The sequence below is a fragment of the Muntiacus reevesi genome, chromosome 4 (assembly GCF_963930625.1).
Source record: "Muntiacus reevesi chromosome 4, mMunRee1.1, whole genome shotgun sequence".
In the NCBI taxonomy this organism is placed as follows: Eukaryota; Metazoa; Chordata; class Mammalia; order Artiodactyla; family Cervidae; genus Muntiacus; species Muntiacus reevesi.
In genome coordinates this window covers 98473954-98496373 of record NC_089252.1, presented here as the reverse complement: position 1 = coordinate 98496373, position 22420 = coordinate 98473954, and the positions used below count along the sequence as shown (strand labels likewise).

The following is a 22420-nucleotide window of genomic DNA, read 5'->3' as shown; positions in this document are numbered from 1 at the left end:
CATTCCCATCCTCAGAGGTCAAACAGTTGCCCTGCCCAAAACCAGATCATAATAGTAGACCCCACCTGCCCAAGGTCAACACTTGCAGACATACTCAGAAACCCAAATGGAGCTGACTGGTGAAAAAACATCTCTGCCAAAGCAGGCCTGTAAAATCCAGAAAAGGAGTCTGATTACTCAAATGAGCAGATACTGACATAAAGAGTTAAGGATCAAGAAAACCAAGTAGATATGACACCACCAGAATAACTTAAGAATAGCAAGACAAAAGACAGAAGCTACATACAAAGGAACTTTCAAAAGATTATGGGCAGATTTACCAACAGAAATTTTTAGACCAAGAAAAAAAATGGGATCACAAAATCAAAATACTGAAAGAAAATAATTGTCAACAAGGAATTCTATGTCCAGTGAAGCTGTCCTTCACAAAGAGACAGACTTCCTAACAAATAAAAGTTCATTACCACTAAACCTGCCTTACAAGAAATGCTAAATGGAGTTCATTGAGTGGAAGAAAAAAAAACACTAATTAACATCATAAAAACAAAAAAAAGGTGGTATGAATCTCACTGGTGATGATAAAATATACAGTCACAGATTCTGTAAGTGACAGTGGTGCATAATTCACTTAAAAACCTTAATTTAAAAGTTTTGTTTTAAGGCAGTAAAAATAACCACAAGCATAATAAATCTGTTATTAGTTATATAGTATATATATATACATATATATACATATATACATATACATATATAGTATATATATATATATATATACATATAGTATTTATATACATAGTATATAAAATGTGAAGAGGAAGAGAAGTAAAAGCATAAAGTTTATGAATTCTACGCAGGTTAAATTGTTATCAGTTTAAAATGGGGTGTTATAAGTTTAAGATATTTTATCTAAGCCTCAAGGTACTTACAAGGGAAAATCCTATAGTAATCACAAAAAGGAACACAATAAAGAACTTAAAACATACTGATATCAAAAGACATCAAAAGATTTTTTAAAAAATCAGAATAAGAAACAAGGAACAATGAATCTACAAACTGACCAGAAAACAATGAACAAAATGGCAATAGGTCCTTACTTATCAAAAATTACTTTAAACATAAATGAATTAAATTCTCCAGTTAAAAGACACAGAATGGCTGAATGGATAAAAAACAAGATCTAACAATATGATGCCTTCAAGAGGCTCACTTTAGCCTTTAAAACATTCATAGACTAAAAGTGGGAAAAAAAAAAAACAAAATACATTTCAAGTCACTGGTAACTATAAAAAAGCAAAACAACACAGAGACAGTTAGACAGCTGTCCCTCAGTATCCACAGGGAATTGGTTTCAGGACACTTGCAAGAATATCAAAATCCAAGGACTCTGAAGTTCCTTATATGAAATGGCTTCAGTTCAGTTCAGTTCAGTTCATTCACTCAGTCGTGTCCGACTCTTTGCGACCCCATGGATTGTAGCATGCCAGGCTTCCCCGTGCATCACCAACTCCCGGAGTTTACTCAAACTCATGTCCATTGAGTCAGTGATGCCATCCAACCATCTCATCCACTGTAGTCCCCTTATCTTCCCTCCTTCAATCCTTCCCAGCATCAGGGTCTTTTCAAATGAGTCGGTTCTTCACGTCAGGTGGCCAAAGTATTGGAATTTCAGCTTCAATATCAGTCCTTCCAATGAATATTCAGGACTGATTTCCTTCAGGATGGACTGGTTGGATCTCCGTGCAGTACAAGGGACTCTCAAGAATCTTCTCCAACATCACAGTCCAAACGTATCAATTCTTTGGCATAAATAAGAATAACCCATTTTAAAATGGGTTAACAAAATGGCATAGTATTTGCATATTACCTACACATATCTTCCCATGTATTGATACTTTAAATCAAGTCTACTTAAAATACCTAATACAATGTAAATGTTATGTAAATAATTGCTGCCACACAGCAATTTCTTCCTTATTTCAAGCTATACTACACAGCTAAAGTCATCAAAACAGTTGTTTTTATGGTATTGGCCATAAAAGCAGATCAATGGAGAAGAATTGAGAGTCCAGAAACAAATCCAAGCATATATGGAAAACTAATATTGATATTTGACAAGGGAGCCAAAAATACTCAATGGAAAAGACAGTTTCTTCAATAAATGCTGCCAGGATAACGCACATGTATAAGAATGAAACTGAGCCCATATCTTATACAATCCACAAAAATCAACTCAAAATGGACTTAAGACTTAGATGTAAAACCTGAAATAATGAAAGTGCTAGAAGAAAACATAGGAACAAAGCTCCTTGACATGTGTTGTATTAATGAATTTTTTTAAATATGAAACCTAATGCATAAGTCACAAAATAAAAAATAAGCAAGTGAATATATCAAACAAAAATGTTTCTGCACAGCAAAAGAAACCATCAAGAAAAGAAAAGACAACCTAATGAATGGGAAAAACTGTTCACAAACCGTATATCTGATTAGGTTTAATAAGCAAAATATATAAAAGAGTTCATATAATTCAATTGCAAAAAGTCAAACCAATTAAAAAATGGGCAAAGAAACTGAACAGATATTTCTCCAAAGAAGATATACAAAGGCAAATGGGTACTTGAAAAGATGCATCGCATTACTAGTCATTAGGAAAATGCAAATTAAAACCACGAGACATCACTTCACACGTGTTAGAACAGACACTATCAAAAGATGAACAATAACACATGCTGACATGCGTGTAGAAAAAAAGGGTACACTTGGGTACTATTGGTGGGATTTTAAATTGGTATAACCATTATAGAAAGCAGTATGAAGAAGACTGAAAAAAATTAAAATTGACCTACTATGATGAAGGAATATTACTTTGGAAATATATCCAAAGGAAACAAAAATACTAACTTGAAAAGATATCTTCACTCTCATTTCCATAGCAGCATTATTTATAATACCCAAGACATGGTAACAATTTAAGTGCCCACCCATGGATATATGGTATATTTATACAATAAAATATTATTCAGTCATAAAAATATAGAAAATCCTACCATTTGCAACACCATGGATGGACCTTGAAGGCATTATTGCTAATGAAATAAGTCAGAGAGAAAAATAAAAATGTTGTACGATTTCACTTATATGTGCAATCTTAAAAAAAACAAAACTCATAGAAATAGGGACCAGACTTGTGACTATTAGAGGTGACAGGTTGGGGGAGAGGAGGAATTGGAGGATGATGGTCAAAGGTACAAATTTCCAGTTATAAATCAGTACTAGAAATAACAACGTACAACAAGACGAACATAAATAACACTGCTGTACAATACATAGGAAAATTAAGAGAGTAAATCTTAAAGTTCTCATCACAAGTAGAATTTCTTTTTTTTTTCTTTTTATTGAGAAGATGAGTGTTAGCTGAACCTATTGTGATAATCATTTCAAAGTATATGTAAATCAAACCACCCTGCTATATGCCTTAAACTTGTCTGTGATGTCAATTATTTTTAAATAAAACCATGGTGGGGGGGGAGATACAGACTGGCATTCTAAAAAGTGGTTTTTATTCACAAAACAAAGAAGCATTCTCATTAAAATAATAAAATTGGCTTACACCATTGAGAAAAAGCTCTCATATATATTATCACCACTGCTAACTATTGGGTTACCATCTGAATGCAGAGTTCCAAAGAATAGCAAGGAGAGATAAGAAAGCCTTCCTTAGTAATCAGTGCAAATGGAAGGAAACAATAGAATGGGAAAGACTAGAGATCTCTTCAAGAAAATTAGAGATACCAAGGGAACATTTCATGCAAAGATGGGCACAATAAAGGACAGAAACGGTATGGACCTAACAGAAGCAGAAGATAGTAAGAAGAGGTGGCAAGAATACACAGAAGAACTATACAAAAAAGATCTTCACGACCCAGATAATCACAATGGTGTGATCACTCACCTAGAGCCAGACATCCTGGGATGCGAAGTCAAATAGGCCTTAGGAAGCATCACTACGAACAAAGCTAGCGCAGGTGATGGAATTCCAGTTGAGCTATTTCAAATCCTGAAAGATGATGTTATGAAAGTGCTGTACTCAATATATCAGCAAATTTGGAAAACTCAGCAGTGGCCACAGAGCTGGAAAAGGTTAGTTTTCATTCCAATCCCAAAGGCAATGCCAAAGAATGCTTAAACTACCACACAATTGCACTCATCTCACATGCTAGTAAAGTAATGCTCAAAACTCTCCAAGTCAGACTTTAACAAAATGTGAACCGTGAACTTCCAGATGTTCAAGCTGGTTTTAGAAAAGGCAGAGGAACCAGAGATCAAATTGCCAATATTCATTGGATCATCGAAAAAGCAAGAGAGTTCCAGAAAAACATCTATTTCTGCTTTATTGACTATGCCAAAGCCTTCGACTCTGTGGATCACAATAAACTGTGGAAAATTCTTCAAGAGATGGGAATACCAGACCACCTGACCTGCCTCTTGAGAAACCTGTAAGCAGGTCAGGAAGCAACAGTTAGAACTGGACATGGAACAACAGACTGGTTCCAAATAGGAAAAGGAGTACGTCAAGGCTGTATATTGTCACCCTGCTTATTTAACTTATATGCAAAGTACATCATAAGAAACGCTGGGCTGGAAGAAGCACAAGCTGGAATCAAGATTGCTGGGAGAAATATCAATAACCTCAGATATGCAGATGACATCACCCTTATGGCAGAAAGTGAAGAAGAACTAAAAAGCCTCTTAATGAAAGTGAAAGAGGAGAGTGAAAAAGTTGGCTTACAGCTCAAAATTCAGAAAACTAAGATCATGGCATCTGGTCCCATCACTTCATGGCAAATAGATGGGGAAACAGTGGATGACTTCTTGGGGGGGGGGGCCTCCAAAATCACTGCAGATGGTGACTGCAGCCATGAAATTAAAAGACACTTACTCCTTGTAAACAAAGTTATGACCAACCTAGACAGCATATTAAAAAGCAGAGACATTACTTTGCCAACAAAGGTCCATCTAGTCAAGGCTATGGTTTTCCCAGTGGTCATGTATGGATGTAAGAGTAGGATTATAAAGAAAGCTGAGCACTGAAGAATTGATGCTTTTTGAACTGTGGTGTTGGAGAAGACTCTTGAGAGTCCCTTGGACTGCAAGGAGATCCAACCAGTCCATCCTAAAGGAGATCAGTCCTGGGTGTTCATTGGAAGGACTGATGTTGAAGCTAAAACTCCAATACTTTGGCCACCTGATGCGAAGAGCAGACTCATTTGAAAAGACCCTGATGCTGGGAGGGATTGAAGGCAGGTGGAGAAGGGGACGACAGAGCATGAAATGGTTGGATGGCATCACCGACTTGATGGACATGGGTTTGGGTAAACTCCAGGAGTTGGTGATAAATGGGGAGGCCTGGCATGCTATGGCCCATGGGGTCGCAAAGAGTCGGACACGACTGAGCGACTGAACTGAACTGAACTAGTGGGTTGGTCAAAAAGTTCTCAGGTTTTAAATGTTACATGAAAACTTGAATGAAATTTTGACCAGCCCAATACTTCTTAAGTATGTGCTGTATGCACTACTCTGCAGTAGGCATCAGTGCTCAGCTAAATAACTCAGCTAGTAACTAAGTTATTTGCATCACCAGGACTCTATCAGTGGTATTAAAATTGGAGAACCTAAAAAAATAAAAGATTGGAGAACCTAAAAAGCAGCATTTAACAGGAGTGTTAATCCATTCACCTGCCCTATATTCCACCTTCTCGGAAAATCTCTCCTAACCCCACTGAATAGGACTAAGTAGAATTAAGTAGGCAGCCAGTCAGGTGACCTTGTGCCCAGGACATAGGGGACTCCATCAAATGTGGGCACCTGACCTCAGCAAACCATTCAGATACTCTCCCCCAGGATAGACGAACTGGGATGTGGTAACTCCAGCCAGTCTCTACCACCCCCTTGAATGGGGCAGAGGGAGCTGTAGGGGCAGTCAGGGTGGATGGGACTATGCAGGGGACCAGCCAGTACACAAGGAGAAGCAGAGAAGAGAGGCTATGCAGTTCCCCAGGCAGTCACTGTGTTTCAGGATAGAGACACTGAGACTCAACATGGAGCAGACACGTTTATCCATTCATCTGTCCTGCTCCTGTTAACTCTTGAGGGTCAAGCACTTCCTGGTTCACTGCCTCAGGAAGCCGTCAGTCCACCCTGCCCTCAAATCATTAAGCTGTCCTGTGGTTTTATAGCGAGTGTCCTATCTTCCGTTGTTTTGGGGTTTCTTTGCTGTTTGCTTTGTTTCTTGAAACTTCCCTGGTGGTTCAGATGGTAAAGCATCTGCCTACAATGTGGGAGACCCTGGTTCAATCCCTGGGTCAGGAAGATCTCCTGGAGAAGGAAATGGCAACCCACTCCAGTATTCTTACCTGGAAAATCCCATGGACAGAGGAGCCCAATAGGCTACAGTCCATGGAGTCACAGAGAGTCGGACAATACTGAGCAACTTCACTTTCTTTCTTTGTTTCTTGAAAACAAATGACTCCTAAGACATAGTTACAAGGATCAAAACTATAAACCCTCTTTCCCCATTCTGCATGACTGACTGTCACACACACACACACACACACACACACACACACATACCTCCCCTATTCTTCTTTCAGGTCTTAACTAAAGTGTCATTAATTCAAAGAAGCCCTCCCAGATCACTCCATAGGAGGAGGTTTGCTCTGTTTTGCCTTCTGTTGTTTCCTGTAGAGGACTTAACATAATTTTTAATAATGCATGCATTGTTTGTTTAATAGTTACGCTCGGTCTCCCTCCCTAGGGTGTAAACTCATCAGCAGGGGCCATGTTTCTCACCCTTCACACAGCACATTCCTGGCACACCACAGGAAGTCAGTGGCATTGAGTGCATAGCTTAGTCTCATACACAAGTACATATTCATTCATTTGATAGACAAATAATTACTGAGCACTTAAAATTTGCAAGATTTGGTCCTTTCTCAACAAGGCAATAAAGAAGGGCATTAGGTATATATGCAAAGACAGGAAACATCCATACAGCAGACATAGCTAAGGGTCTATTGAACAGCATCCCCTCTTCTACCTTACAGGTAAAGCCCCAATTTTATTGGGGTGTCATATCTCCACAAAGGCAAGTGCCTGGGCAAGGTGAGATTATCCCACTCAGGAGTAAATCCTGATTAGCTGAAACCAGGAAATGGGTTATAGCTACTCAGATATCCACCCCTTTAGTCCCTGGGGCAGCCAGGCAGGAAGAGTCAGGTCAGCCAGAATCCCCACCCACACCCTCAACACACACACACACCTACACACACCCAGTCACCTCCAGTTGTAAGCAGCCTATTCTGTTTACTTAATGTTCTGACCAAATGTTATCATTTTCTATGTGTACCATGACATGAACAAACTTAGATTGGAAAGCACCAATCTAAGGCAATCAAGGTAATCCCACCTCATGTGCCAGTGTTCGACTTCGGAAGAAGTAGGTAGCTGCAGTCAGCCAAATGCCACCCGAGGAGAAAGCCGCCGGAGCAGTTACCAGAAAGGGCCCTTGCATTTAAAAAGGACGGACAGCCCTTTATAAGAACAGACAGTCTCTTATACCAGTGGATGTATGGGGGATGGCTCCCCAAAATGAAGCAACCATATTAGAACCACGAGGGCAGCCAGTCTGAGGACGAAGTCAATGCACTGAAGATGGCAGAGGGAAAAAAAAAAAAAAAAGAGCAAGAAATGAAGGCTTTAAGGACATTGTTGAGTCGCTGAATTAACAAAACCTGAAACTGCCTCCCTCAGGATGTTTAGCTCCTTGAGAAAATTCATTTTCTTTATTCTGATGGGTTTTATTTTGTGCTCAAAAGTAAGTGAGTAGAGAGGTTCACAAAATAATTGACGATGCTCAGCAATCTGTCAACAGCCGAGTGCTCAAAATCCTTCCCCTATTGCACAATGACAACCATCAAAGGCACCCTGGTGGGTACCCAGTTGCTTGGCACCAGGGAAAAGTGGATTGAGGTTGGATTCCAGACACTCAGAGTCAGCGTTCTGTAATGCCTTTCCATCAATCATGACATCCATGGGGCTCAGCAGGTAGACATGGAGAGGGTAGTTGGTTTCTTTTTTTAAAATTCCCTTATTGTTTAAACCCTTTTGAGTAGACTTTTTGATTGTTTGCTGCCAAAACCATCTTCACCGATAAATCTAGCTTCATATAATTAGCAGCAAATTAATGTGACCTCCTTTGAGCAAATGCCTCTGGGGAAAATGGTCTAGAGATTCATAATTCTGCCCACATCCCTCCAAATCTTCAGATGATGGGTCTTAAGTGAACTTTTCCCCAAAAGGAAGACAACTGAGATGCCAGGGAAAGTATTAACCCTGTGATCCTCTGACACACTCTCTCCATCATGAGAGTCATAAAGCACTCCATGAATGCTGACGCATCACCTTGTCTCCGTGGCAAATTTGGGGCAGTGTAATTTAAAGAGATCAATTTGCGCATTTTGTGATCCCTCCTGTGTATATTCTTCCCTTTCTCATCTCAAGAACTTTGACAGACTTTGATTCTTCACTGGGGGCATGTCCAAAAGCAGAAAGCACTAGAAGTATTCTCTAACCTTTAAAACTCCAACCTTCACTAAAGTTCCCCCCACCAAAAGACTAAATTCATGGTGCTAGATACCAGCAGAAAACACAGGGATAAAGACAAATTTCAATTGTTCTATTTCATTTAAACTGTTCTGTTTCTTTTTATTTCCATAAAATCAGACTTTCTCAAGACTGAGGAGAGGCTAGAAGTTTTCCAGTTCCTTCAAGTAGTGAAGGTTGGTACCCTGTTTCCTAACAGAAAGTCTAGGGAAGTGATAAGATCTTTTGGAGGGAATTGTGAGAGGATGCTGGGAAAATAAATACTGAAGACCTGAAGACACAGTGAAAGATCCTGTGTCTATGGCCTTTGCATTGACAGCAGGGTCACCTGATACTGAACAAAGAGCTTCCCAGGATGCCCAGTTGTGGACTAAGAATTAGAAGGGCTTTTCCTGACTGTTCTATGCAAGGGCAGACATGCAACGCTTTTGCATCAATGACACTAAGTGAGCCGAAACCCTAAACATTACTGATTAAAATTCATGCATGTAACATTCAAAACAATTTTTCAAAATTAAACCTTAGAATTAACTCAGAATGCAAACTAGGTTTGTATTTTTAACTGGCTTGACATGTCATGAGACATGTTCTCAAAGGACACCATACTATCAGGCCAAGTTCAATATATTACAAGTCCTGCTACCTTAAAAAAAGGAAAATTAACTGTGACATAGACAGTTCCATAGCTGATAAATACTACATAACATTTGCAAAATGTCCAAATACAAGGCAATAAAAGAATGCTTTTATTTTAATTTTCTCTAAATAATGCCACACCCACTCATGAGAAATGACTATATTTCCCTCAGTGTGCCGGGAATTAAAGAAAATTAAATATAGAGAAAAGAAGTGCCCTAGATGCAAGGCACTTTATATGGTTTGAGATTCCCAAAAAACACAAAAGCATTTGCAAGTCACACATGGGATATGAAGTGAAAATGTTCTTGGAGAAAATCTTCTCTAATAATACTTACCTACTTCAGAGGGTGCTGGGAAGCTCTATTAACACTTTTAGATCTTCAAATAAAAGAACTGTAGAAATGCAAAGTATTATTATTATAGTTCTGAAATAATTTCACACCTAGGGATGAGAAAACCCCAGGCCGAATTTTACTGCTTCTCTCCTGCCAGATAAACAAGAACTACCACAAGCATCAGGGAGATGGGGAGCGTGGAAATCAAACAGAACAAAGACATCAAAAATTCTCCTTTATTTGAGCTTTATATTTTCCCAGATGTCACCATTGGGAACTCTCAGGGAAAAAAAAAAGGAGTCCCTTTAAGGTCAGGGTTAAGTACAGGAACAATGTTCTCATGGCCATTATAACAGATAAAGTAACAAACAGCTGAGCTGAAAAAAATTACCTTGTCCACTTCTATGGGCACAGTTCCTCCCAGAGCACTTGCCAAACTTAAAAGTGACTGGATAAACCGTTACCTGAATCACCCACCAGTGTGAGCTCACCTAAAAGGTCAAAAAGAAGCTGCTTTTTTGGATACAGAATTTTTACTCAGCTACTGAGAGCACTGTGCAAAACTGTCATTTGTTGCTGCTGATGGAAGTGGTGGTGATGCTGGTGGAGATGGTGATGTAGATGATTGTGACGGTAATGAAGGTGATTACGATAATGGTAGGATTATACAACTGCAGTTCTCAAAACCTGATCAATGAAATCAAATGGAACCTGTATTTTAAAAGAATCTGTATTTTAAAAATACAGATTCTTGTTCCCTTCCCCAGAACTACTGATTCTGAATCTCAGAAGATAGAACCCAAGTCTGATTTTATTGGTTTGGGGTGGGGTTTTTGTTTTTGTTTTTTTTAATGTAGCCATTAGGATAACAGCTGACCTGACAGTGTTTGTAAATAATGTCATAATTAGGAATGCAGGCTTTGTAGATAGACTAGCTGGAGTCTAATTCCAAACCTAAAACTTATTAGCTGTGTGACTCAAGGCAAAATACTTAGACTTCCTCAGTTTTGACAACCATAAAACAAACGCCATTACTATCTACCTCATAAGGTAAGCAATGTTTTTAAAGCACATGTTAATTCCAAGGAAAAAAAAGGTTATATGTTAAGAAGACATTACCAACTCTAATAACATAACAATGTAAACATTATATCAATTTAAACAAAAAAAAATTGTAATATAATCATTTTAGGAGGCTGTAGTGACCAAAGGAGTGGAAGTGTCAAAGAGCTACTGCTAAACTTGATATATCAGGGAAAAAAACATAAAAGCATGTTACTCAAAACAGAGAGAGAAACGTCAGAAGTATCAGAGTTTAAAGCTGCAATACAGGGAACTTAGAAGAAGAGGGGGTGTGGTTTTTCAATATTTGCTTTTTAGTGCTGTTTTATCCAAACAATGTAGGCACATTGCTATGATAAAAATAAAAACGGATTTTAAAAGATAATTCACATGTATAAACATAATCCTGGATGTCTTTATATACTAGGAATAGCATAGTTTTTCAATTTACCAAAACTTGCTTTTTAAAAACCTGATTGATATAATCCCTCCAATTGTACCACCCAAATGTCCAGTTCATAGTAAGTAAACATTTACTATATCCCTGGCATACTGTAAGTCCTAGAAAGACATTTGTTGAATTGAGAATGGCAGAAAGAAATACAAAGAAGTTCCTTTGTGCTATCAAGGTTACATCAGGGTAAAGACAGCACCTTCACCTGGGGTAACTGAGGTAAATTAACGAAGGGTGTGGGCAAGGTTAAGGGAAACCAAGAAGAGACAACCAGCACCCTGTGGTTAGCAGAAATAAACTGTTCTCCCCCAGACTTACAGGGGCAAAGGGAAGCAGCAGTTACCAAATGGTGGAAAGAGCTGCAGTAGCAGGCAGAAGCTAGGCCCTTGACAGGATCCCTGGCAGCCTTCCTTACAGGAATACAGCCACTGCCAACCTGCAGTGCTGCAAGGAAGGCAGGGGACAATATTTCAACCTTGCATTCTCGGATTTTCACCCCGTGCCTTCCACGGACTGACTACTCCAGTGGAAAACCAGAGAGCAAGGGAGCCTGGGGAATGCTGACAATAGAAGCTAACCTCCTGCGACACAGAGCCTTTCAGAGGAATGCGAGCTGGAAGCACAGACAGAATTCCAGAACAAGCACTGTGCAGAGTTTTGTTTCTATTTTTCTTTTCCCCCACTTTCTTATTCAGTCTCATAAAATAAGCTTTCGAATTTTCAATGTTTAATAAATATATATACCATAATAGTAACAAAAATAATACATGGATATTACATAGCGCTTTAGTTTCCTAAGCACTTTCACATATATTATTATCCTGGGAAAAGCCCTATGCAGTAGATAGGATAAAGCTTATCCTATTTTACAGGTGAGGAAATTGAGACTGTAAAAAAAAAAATGTTGGGTTTCTTCCCCAAAGTCATAACGCTAGCAAGCGGCAGAGCCCAAACTAGAAGGCACGTTTCCTAACACTTTGGCTAAGGTTCTCTCCACTACACAATGCTGCCATGCTATTTATTCACAGTAGGAGTGCAAAACTGATGTTCCTGTGAAAAAAAATCATTAACCAAGTTTGTTCTAGGCACCACACAGAACACAGGAGTAGTCAGCAAACAGGACTCAAGGGGAAATAGAGCAAACTTGTCCATTCCATTCTCGGGAAATCACGAGTAATGTCAGAGACCTAAGTAATTGAGTTTTCGATCACATTTTACACACCATTGAAAAGAAGGTGTTCAGCAGGGCAAGAGAAGTGTTCAAAAGAGGAATAAAACTTCAGAGGAAAGTAGAAAAAGATATTTAAAGAGTTTTGTTTTGGGATGCTGGGATAAGTAGAAGGAAATCACAGTCCCTTCACAATCCCTATGCCACAAAGAAATCTGGGCCCCAGAAACCGAAATGATGACCCCCTTGCTTCTCATTTCCAATTCTCCCCCCACATACACACATATCCTTTGAGAACTTGATAAGCAGCCAAAAGTGATTTCTTTTTACCAAATACAAGAGTAGTGAAGACTCCAGCAAAACAGCCCATTTTTGAAATAATTGAGAACTCTTTACCTTATCTAATCTACTGCAAAATGCTCAGCTTTTAATACATGATAGAAGAAAGTAGTGACTGGTATTTTAACTGTAAACTTATAATCATGGCCCATTTGTTCCAAATTTAACTCCCTAATGTGTAAAGTACCCTATCACTTAGTTCTGTGACTAAAAGCAACAGAAAACAAATGACTAATGTAAGAAGGATTACAGGAAGGAAATTTGAGGCTCAGCAAATCCATGAAAGACTGGAAAATAAGGGTGGGAGGTCATCAATGACCAAGACAGAAGTGGAAGCTAGGAAATGGGAATGGCTACAGTGGTCTCATGGGAGGTACTGTCAGGGCAGAATGCCCCGCGGGAGAAAGAAGAATCCTCTAGCTCAAGATTCAACTTCCAGAGAGGAGGCACCCATTTACCCAAGCTTGTGGTCATGCACCTATCCTGAGGCTGAATGTACAGCCCTGGGTAAGGTCTCTGAGTACAGTACCAATTAGTATAATTATGTCAAAAGAAAATAAAATGCAGTTAAAAGGGGGGAACAAATACATGCAGAAACAAAAAGGGGGAGGAGCAAAGAAGTCCTCTAAACTTACCAAGGCTTTCTTCAGAAATGCCTCCATGTAACTAGCAAAAGATCACTCGCTTCTTAAGATTATATTAGTTAGTAGTTGCCCACACACAGCCAAAGACAGTGTTTACCCTCATGTCTACAAAACTTCAACTTTTTACTTACAGAGGCCTCACTTATTAACCAAAAGTTATCTTTTCACTCCACTCCTAAAGCAGAATTCACCCTTCTTTAGTAACAACATGATAGTTTTCAAAACGTTATCATGACACTTCCAAAGAGAACAGACACCTCAAAACACCTAAAGGATAAATTCACAAGGATGAAAATGATGATAATAATGACAGTAATATTCACAAGAGCAGCAGCAGCTAGTAGCTCTTGAGTACTTATCATGGGCCAGGACCTGTTCCAAGCCCTCAACACATAATAATTCATTTCATCTCCACAACAGCTTTAGGAGTAAAATAGTATTATTATCCCCATTTCACAAACTAGGAAACTGAGACACAGAGCAGGTGAATAACTTCCACATGGTCCAATAACTCATGAAAGTCAAACCAGAACTAAATCTATGCCTGACTCCAGAATAGCAGAGTAACAAAAGGTTTTCATTGAGAAGAGAGGAAATAAAACTATACCATTGTGAAAACATTTTCCAGGAAGAAAGAGAGCACTATAACTGTACCTAAAGGTCGCAAGGTTTTGAAGGCTGCTACAGCATCACTAACTTCAACAATTTATGAGAATTTATTTCTAAAAGCTATCAAATATGGCTTTTTTCCAAGATGTGGCTCAATGGTCCAGAGATATGTAAGTTACATGGCCGAAAATAAGAATCATCTATATCTTAAGATAGTTTTTTCTTCACTGGTGGCCAACCATTACAGAAAAATCCCAAGCCAACCAGCTGTCATGCATTTGGGTTCAGTCATCCCAAACCAAACAAACCCTCAAAATAGTAATTTTATAGCTCACGTTTTGATTATTCAAAAGGGATTTTCTCCAATTTCCCTGTAAAATTGCCCTCAAAATAAACATTTAAAAATCAGCTTCAGAAGTAGATTTGTCACAAAGTTAGGAATAACTTAAAGTATAAGATAAATCAAAATGGCTTTTCCAACTTGAACTAAAGTGGTCACGGTCATGATTGCTGTAATAAAAATGACAGGAAAAAACCTATAATTGTCAAAAACATAATTGATGATGAAAACAAATGTAAAATTATGGCATATTTCACCCTGGCCACCAAAGACTCTTGATGAAACTGCAGCCCTATAATTCCCCAGAATGAATTCTTTAAATTAAAATACTTCATGCAGAACAGAAATTAAACAATGAATCAAAGAACAATGCTGTACAGAAGTACGCTTATAAATATACCTAGGAAAGAGGAAACAATTACATTTTTCCATGTAAAAACCAACTCAATTGTAATGTTTCACTGGAGGCTGAGTAGGTACTTCCTCCATTGCTTTGAATGTGCAAGTTCATTTCCTGTAACTCACTTAGTGTCCACAGTGACTGCGAGGAATGAAATTAGCTACACCAAACTGGCTGGCTTTCTCCTTCCGACAAAACTAGCTCCTCTACACAACGGCACATCTGACTTTCATGATAAATCTCATGCAACCCAATTGAAATGCCACTTTGCATTTTATCTTAAATGCTTTATTCAGCCAGCTGGTTTTACTTAACTATTGACCAGAAGTGGTATGAGTGCATTCTTTTTCCATCTAGCATTAATCTTAGTAAACTTAGCGCCATTGGAATGTCTTAACTGCTGAGAAGAAAGCAAAAGTCAGCAAGCATACAATTGCATTTGGCTACCCTCAGCACATCATTTTATTTCCTCCTGCTCCCTTCTAACTATTGCTCAGCACTTTTGCCTGTGAGGGAGGACAAGCAGGTGGTTAAGGAAGTTGTCCTGTCAGCTATATCTTTAATCCAAGTGTTTAAATCTCTGAATAAAAGAAAAATCAATGTTGTAAAGGCAATGTTTGTCAAGGCCATGTAATAAATACACTTACCTTTACAGACTGTTCTCAATGGACTTCCCTTCTTTGCTGAGCTTCAAAGCTACAAAAAGATAAAAACGAAAGCACTGAGTTATCAGCGAATAAAACAGCAAATGTTCTCCAAGCAGAATTTCCATATGCATTATACGTGATGCTAGCCAAATAAACCACTGATAATATTCTTGCCTCATACCTCCTGCACAAAAGGCCAATGAAAGACACAGTCGTAAACTGAAAACAGCACACACATCTACCCAGGATTGACTCACACAAACCTGATCTACAGTCTAATTTTTTGGGGTGTGATCTCCTTAGCAGAAGGGAGTGAACTTCTCAACAGAAGCCTTATAAAGTGAAGAGATGAAAATCAAATCAAACATTATGCAGCACACTTGATCTGACCAAGCATTTTGTATTATTTAGCACCATCTTTCCTGCACACTCAATTTCCATTTCCCTGGAAGTTTTACTTGGAATAGCCCCTTCCATTTATATGAGGTGTATGTGTAAGTCGCTCAGTCATGTCTGGCTTTTTGCAACTCTATGGACTGTAGCCCACCAGGCTCCAGTGTCCATGGGGTTTTTCCAGCAAGAACAGTGGAGTGGGTAGCCATTTCCTCCTCCAAGGAATCTTCCCTACCCAAGGATCAAACCTCTATCTCCTGCGTCTCCGGCATTGCATGCAGATTCTTTACCACTGAACCATAGAAGGTGCATGGCCCTTCCAAACCAGACCTCACCATTTGCCTCTATGAGTATATGTGTGCAAGCTTACACATACAATCCTCCTTTCTCAAGATAGAGTGTAGCCTTCTCTCAGTAGGGAGAAACTCACAAAACAGAGTAAGCTACATTTGGCATTTTCAAATCAAATCTAGACATGTTAAATTAAGCTGCCTGTGACCAAAACAATGCACTAACTACACACAAGTCAATATGATAGGAAAAGTGGTAAAGCATAGTTGCTAAACAGTAGTAAGAATTTAAGGTTTCAAAGGGCTGATTCTATAATGGTTCACCATTACTTATATGTTGATTCCATAATTAAAAATAAATGGTGGAGCTACCCTGGTTGGGTGATTGTTAAGAATATGCCTTGCAATATCGAATACCGGTTTGATCCCTGGTCTGGGAAGATCCCACATGCTGCAGAGCAACTAAGCCCATGCAACACGACCAATGAGCCAGCCAACAAGAGAAGCCACCACAATGAGAAGCCTACCCATGACAAACAGTAGCCCCTGCTTACTGCAACCAGAGAAAGCCCACATGCAGCAGCAAAGACCCACCAGAGCCAAAAATAAATAGATTTTTTAAAATTACAAATAAATAAATAAGTAAATGGTGACCTAGTTGCTAAGATTCTGAGCTCCCAGTGCAGGGGGCACGGGTTCCACCCCTGGTCAGGGAAGTAGATCCCACATGCCACAGTTAAGAGTTTGCATGCTGCAACTAAAGATTCCACATGCTGCAAATAAGACCCAGTGTAGCCAACTAAATAAATACTTTTTTAAAAGAGAGATCACTCTGTATTAAAAAAAAAAATAGAATAGGCCTATTTCTCTCATTTGTGTCTAAGTCCTAACCTCTCTCAAGGTGTAGCAACTGGGAAGAGTCAACAACTCCATGGTTTTCTCATGTTTCTTTTTTTTTCCATCAGTGTCCTAAGTAACTACTTCAGACCCTACTGGGCTATTTTTCTTCACAGCCCCCATCAAACCATAGAACCCATCATTGCAGATGCATGACCACCAAAGAACAAGGCCAGACTTGGGGGCTACGATGTAAACTTTAGACTGCTAATGCAGGAGATAAGATGCCTTTATAGAACAACATCAAAATTTCTCCTTCCACATACAGATGGTCAACAAGCACAAGAAAAGATGCTCAATACTGCTCACTATTAGAGAAATGCAAATCAAAACTACAATGATGTATAACCTCACACCAGTCAGAAAGGTCATCATTTAAAAAATCTACAAACAATAAATACTGGGAGGATTTGGAGAAAAGGGAAGTATTTGCGCTGTTGGGGGAATGTAAATTGATAACAGTCATTATAGAAAACAGTATGGGGATTTCTTAAAATACTAAGAATAGAATTACCATATGCCCCAACAATTCCACTACAGGGCATGTACCATGAGAAAACCACAATTGAAAGAGACACATGTACCCCAATATTCATTGCACAGTACTTTTTATAATAGCTAGGACAAGGAAGGAACCTAGATGTTCATCGAAAGATGAATGGATAAAGGAGCTGTGGTACACATATACAATGGAATATTCCTCAGCCATAAAAAAGAAGGCATTTGAGTCAGTTCTAATGAGGTGGATGAACCTAGAGACTAGTACACAGAGTGAAATAAGTCTTCACTTAGACTTGTGGACATGGGGAGAGGGGAGGAGAGGGCAAGATGTATGGAAAGAGTAACATGGAAACTTACATTATCATATGTAAAATAGATAGCCAGTGGGAATTTGCTATATGACTCAGAAAACTCAAACCGGGGCTCTGTGACAACCTAGAGGGGTGGGAAAGGGAGGCAAGAAGCAGGGAGGTACAAGAGGGAGGGGACATATGTATACCTATGGCTGATTAATGTTGATGTACGGCAGAAACCAACACAATGCTATAAACCAATTATCCTTCAATTAAAAATGTTTTTTTTAAAACTATAAGAAAAAATTGTGGTACATATATACAACAGAATATTACTCAACTATAAAAAGAATGCATTTGAGTCAGCCCTAATGAGGTGGATTAACCTACAGTCTATTGTACAGAGTGAAGTAAGTCAGAAAGAGAGACAAATATTGTATATTAACGCATGTGTATGGAATCTAGAAAGATGGTACTAATAAGCCTATTTGCAGGGCAGTAATGAAGAGGCAGACACAGAGAAGAGACTTGTGGACACAGTAGGGGAAGAACATGATGAGATGACTAAAAAGAGTACATGGAAATACATATATTGCCATTTGTAAAACAGATAGCCAGTGGGAATTTGCTCTGTGACACAGGGAGTTCAACCCAGTGCTCTGTTACAATGCTGAGGGGTGGGATGGGGTAGGAGATGGGAGGGAGGTTCAAGAAGGAGGAGACATATGCATACGTGTGGCTGAGTCATGTTGATACTTGATAGAAACCAGCACAAAATTGTAAAGCAATTATCCCTCCATAAAAATTTTTTTTTAATTTCTCCTTTCCCCTAGGCTATGTGGATTGAAATAGTGTTGAAAGAAACATAATTTGGGGAAGGCTAGATAAAACAAAATACTACATTTTCTAAAACCTGAGAGACTTATGGTCTAACAGCACAGAGATTAAGCAGTATCCCTTTCTATTCCAACCACAGAGAAATGCTTAACAAATTACAGTATAGCTTAAAAGTGAGAAGATCAATATGAAAAAAAAAAAAGTGCAGATTTTCTAGAATGAAAGATATGAATCCTCTTGAAAACATCATGCCAAGACCTCAACAAGCTAAATGAAAGCAAATCTACAGGTATATACAATAGAAGGAAACCACAGCACCAGAGATAGAAAGAAAGCCTTAAATTGAACCAGTGAGAACAACCTGCCTCCCAGTTTCTGAGAAACTAGGCTCCACTTGCTTGAATATCTTGTCATGAATAAAATAATCATGAATGGCAAAAAAAAAAAAAAAAAAAAAAAATGCAAGGCAGCAGTGAAATAACGTGTCCTAAGTTCCAAAAGGAAAAAAGTTCAGGGAAAACTCTATAGCCATGCTAAACCGATTATCATTCAAGAATGACAGCTAGGTTATTTTTAAAAAAAAAAAAAAAAAAAAAAAAGCTGTTTCCTGCTCACAGTAGTTTACTTTTGCTGAGAGGAATACTAAAAGGTATCCTTGAATAAGAAGGAACTGATCTCAGAAGGAAGGAAAGAGGAACAAAAAGCAACGCTCACCAAATTATATTAGCATGTATGGTGGTAAATATAGTAAATTCAGTAACAAATAATGGATATTGGATAAAAATTAATAAGGACTGGTTGTAAAAAAAAAAAAAACCTATAAAAACAACCAATTTTAAGGGTTTTCAAATAAGATGAAATAAGTAAAGAAACCTCCTGCAGTGCAGGAGCTGCAGGAGTCGCAGGTTCAATCACTGGGTCGGGAAGATCCCCTGGAGGAGGGCATGGCAACACATTCCAGTATTCTTGCCTGGAGAATCCCATGGACTGAGGAGCCTGGAGGGCTGCAGTCCATAACGTCACAAAGAGTCAGACACTTCTGAAGTGACTGAGCATGCACAAGTGGTTGGCTAGAATTATACAGAACAAAGGAGCGGAGGATGAATTGTTTAGGAGGAAGAGATTCTGATTCAGTTGCTAAAGATATGCATTAAAGCTACTGATGAACTTGTTAAGGAATATTGGCATTTCTTTCTCTGTGTACACAACCAAAGACATTCTTTCATATATGCTCAAAGAGAAATGTTTAGATCATCAATGTTAGGATGCCAAGAAACACTAAAGACAATGGAAACATCTATCAACAATACAGTGAACAAACATATTTACATTTGTACAGATTCTTACAACAGAATATTATACAGCTTCAAGAAATCAATGAACCAGTTACACACATCAACATGTATGCCTCTCAAAATTATGGTATAAAATGAAAGAAACATGTCACAGAAGACTATATATGTTATTCCACATATAAAATGTTCAAAAAGGCAAAAATAATGCTATCATGTTTTGAAATACAACATGGAAGTGGCAAAAACTATGAAGAAAAAGCAAGAGAATGAATGATGTATACAGAATTCAGGCTATGTTTATCTTGAGAGCAAGGGAAGAGCTCGTAATGAAGGAATTCTCTAAAAGGATTCTGGAATGTGATAATGCTCTGCTTCTTGTCTTGGGGAGTGGTATCTGGATGTTCAGCTTATTATTGTCTTTAAACTGCAGATATACATTTTCAAAAATTATTTTATATGCATATTATATTTCACAGTTTTAAAACATAAGAGTAATCATCAAAAGAACAGAAACATCCAAACCAGTGAAGGGAACAATCTAGAGAATAGAAAACACAACCAATTCTCTTTTTTCAGCAAATTGGAATGGGATGGAGAAAGAAGCAAAGGAAAACACAGTAAATAGAAAACAGAAATGTCAGGACCAGCCCAACAATGAATGGGCCTGTAAAGTAAGTTTAAACATGTCAGTAATCAGAGTAAGCAGATTAAATGCATCTATTAAAATAATTTCTTTTCAAAATGAATGTTTAAAAACCTTGCTGTCTGATGTTTGTAAGAAACACATCTAAAACAAGAGATTTTGTAAAGAAAAGTATAGAAAACTATACACCAAGCAAATAGGAACTGAAAGTTGGTAGAAATGAGTTAATATTCAGCAAAGTACAAGTTAGCAATAATAATAGGTTATTTCCATTGGCTATGTATTGATTCAGTGCAAACTACTTAAAATGACTTCATAATAATCATTTAATATCTATTATGGTTTCTAGGGAACAAGAATTCTGATGGAGTGACATGAGCTGACTTTTTTTAATGCTACACTGCCTGAGGCCTCAGGTGGAATGCTTGAAAACTGGGGCATGGAATCATCTGAAGGTTCATTCCCTCAAGCGTCAGCCAGGTGCTGAGGGTTAGCTGAGGCCGTTCTGGGGCTGTCAGCGAAATACTTCCTGTGGCCTCTACTTGTGGCGTGAGTCTCATCACAAAATGGTGGCTGGGTTGAAGCTGTTACCGTCACGGCAGTGTCCAGTTGCTGCGACCTCCACGGTCCGCGACTGTCATTAAGTCACAGGGGAAAGTGGGGATGGGGGAAGAGATTCACTGCTGCTTCAAGGCCTGGGCGCCTCCAAAGCCGCCACTGCTTCCTGTGGGCGGCTGTGACGAGAGCTCTGGAGTTCTGCGAGACACAGCCCTGGGCCTGTCCCTGGGCCCCTCAGCTCACCTGCAGGAAAGGTCAGGTTCTGGAAGGCCTCGGGGAGAAGGCAGAGACCCGCCGCTCACCACACTCTCTATCGCGAGGACCACCGTAAAGCTAACTGAACAAGAACTCTGCCACGCTAACGCTCTCCCACTAACGGTCACACAGAGGGGTCTCGTGCAAACTGTCTCGCGATATCGTCTCGCGCCAAAAGTCCCATGCTAACAGCCTCTCACCCTCACAGCTTCGCGCCAGCTCTACCCTTTTTACAATGTGAAGGTCACTGAGGAACCGAAATGAGAACTGTTTTGTGGTCTGAGACGGAATTCAGTTTGGAATCGGTTAAGAAATAAGTGGAAATCGTTAAAATGAAGACAGCAAAGACAGTATTAGGCACGTTCAGATGCGAAGGGGAGGAAAGAAAGTAGCAACTAGAGGATAAAGGACTCAAAGAGGGTTTCTTCGCACTGTCTGTAAACTGTACCGGCTGAGCAGGTGTCAAGGTGATGAGAAGATCCAGTTGAGATCAAGAGGCTGAAAGCAGATGAGTAAGAAAGAACTGCTGATTACAGAAGGCTCCTTCCCGGAAAGGTAAAGGGCCAGGAGGCGGGACTGGTCTTAAAACAGAGCTTTGTTCTCACCTTAATCATATAATGCCTCTCGGTAGGCATGCATGCTTTGTTTTTAAAAGGTTTTTTTTTTTTTAATTTATTTATTTGACTGCATTAGCTGTGGCATGAGAAATCTTAGTTGCGGCATATGGGATCTAGCTCCTTGACCAGGGTTGAACCTGGGCCCCTGCATTGGGAGCAAGGAGTCTTAGCCATTAGACAACCAGGGAAGTCTCTATTGTCTTAAATTATTACTTTCTCCTGTATTTATGCTTTATGATCTTAATTAATGTCTAAACTCTTTAAAATCTATGACTTTTATTGTTCAAGCCAACCTCACCCTGCCTACCTAATTTGAGCCCCAGATTCTATACTGGCACTAGTCAGTCAGCCAATACTTACTGAATAAACAAGTACGGTTGACCCTTAAACAAGTGTTTGAACTGCACTGGTCCATTTATACATGGAATTTTTTTTCAATAAGTATGTACTACAGTAATACATGATCCGTGGTTATTGAATCCACAGAATCCCAGATATGGACACATTCACAGAAGGCCAACAATAGTTATACACAAATATATA

General features: G+C 38.9%; 1 protein-coding gene across 3 annotated transcripts in view; it reads right to left on the bottom strand.

The window, feature by feature from the left end:
• Positions 1-22420, bottom strand: part of FHIT (fragile histidine triad diadenosine triphosphatase) — a 1485355-nt gene that overhangs the window by 1434928 nt on the left and 28007 nt on the right. For all 3 annotated transcript variants that reach the window (XM_065933362.1, XM_065933361.1, XM_065933363.1), the window contains exon 2: positions 15299-15347. The gene's annotated coding sequence lies outside the window, so the exon portion shown is untranslated. The remainder of the gene's footprint in view (positions 1-15298; positions 15348-22420) is intronic.